Genomic DNA, 1,202 nt, shown 5'->3' with positions numbered 1-1,202 from the left:
ACGCTGCCAAACATCCAACACGTCGAACAACACCCGTACAACGTGCCCACGTAGCTGCACGCAATTGACTACCTCTTCACTCTTCACCACTACCTTCATGACCCTGCATTAGTACTATACGCCAACTGTTTGCTTTAGCGTTTAGATTGTATCAGTGTTATTGTCATAAAGCTTGGTTTTATTTGGGTTTAATTACGTGGCTGAACAAGTTGCAGCCTGTAGAAAAGAAGACTTCCTTAAATTTGGTTTTGATTTGAAATCTGGAGGCAAGGGGAAGAAAACTCTGTGGACTCCAAGGCATTTCAGAGTTGTTACAAGAGCCTTTTCTTCAAACTGAAAATGTTAAGGCCACTAGCCTGTCTTCTGAACTGTGCTGGTTTCGCATCATTTTGGGAAGGGTGAAGGCAACGTTAGAGAGAACAGCTGAACACAGAAATTCCAGTGCTCTGCACATGCTTACTGAGGACCTCCTCTTGCTTTTAGGGACAAATCTGTCAGGATAGCCACGCAGCGTGGCTACTTGATCATCACTCTTTGGATCCAAAGGGATCTATTTGGGTCACCTAATCTCAACAAACCTGCATTTACTCAACAGTGTGCAAAGGCTCTAGAGAAGCCTTTCTGTTCATTTAGGGACCTAGTACACATACCAAAACAGGATATATTTCATTTTACAGACCAGCACATACATAATAAACAAACATGTATCAAAATACATATTTAACCTTCAGTGCATAAACAATGTGATACCAGGGTAAATAGTAAGTGGTCAGGATTAACAAATTATTCACTGCTAGAAGCTCAAATCAAGAGAAGACAGGTGTGCCCCTGCAGTGCCAAAGACCCTCTGGAAAGAGCTCACGCCACCACAGAGGGTCGGGCATTTTTTGACAGTGCAATTCCGATGACAATGCCATTTTTTTCTGATGACATTTGCTGTCCCAAGACCAGAGTCTGCCCAAATCACTCATAGTGAAGGATAATCTCATCATCTCGAGTGAAGACGCCCACTGAAATACTAGCAGAGCAAAACTGGAGCCACCTGTCTTCTGTTGGTTTGGGTCATATCCTTACCGCTACCAAAAAGAATCCATTGTGAATATACCTAGATCTAGATCAGTTTGTCACCCATTTACAAAATATATACACATATGTTAAAAAACAAAACCAAACCAAACACCAGCCTGCCCCCTGCCCCCCCC

Source organism: Egretta garzetta, unplaced genomic scaffold (assembly GCF_000687185.1).
Source record: "Egretta garzetta isolate BGI_Z169 unplaced genomic scaffold, ASM68718v1 scaffold615, whole genome shotgun sequence".
Taxonomy (NCBI): Eukaryota; Metazoa; Chordata; class Aves; order Pelecaniformes; family Ardeidae; genus Egretta; species Egretta garzetta.
The sequence above is the reverse complement of the archived record's forward strand: the minus strand, read 5'-3'. Positions refer to the sequence as shown.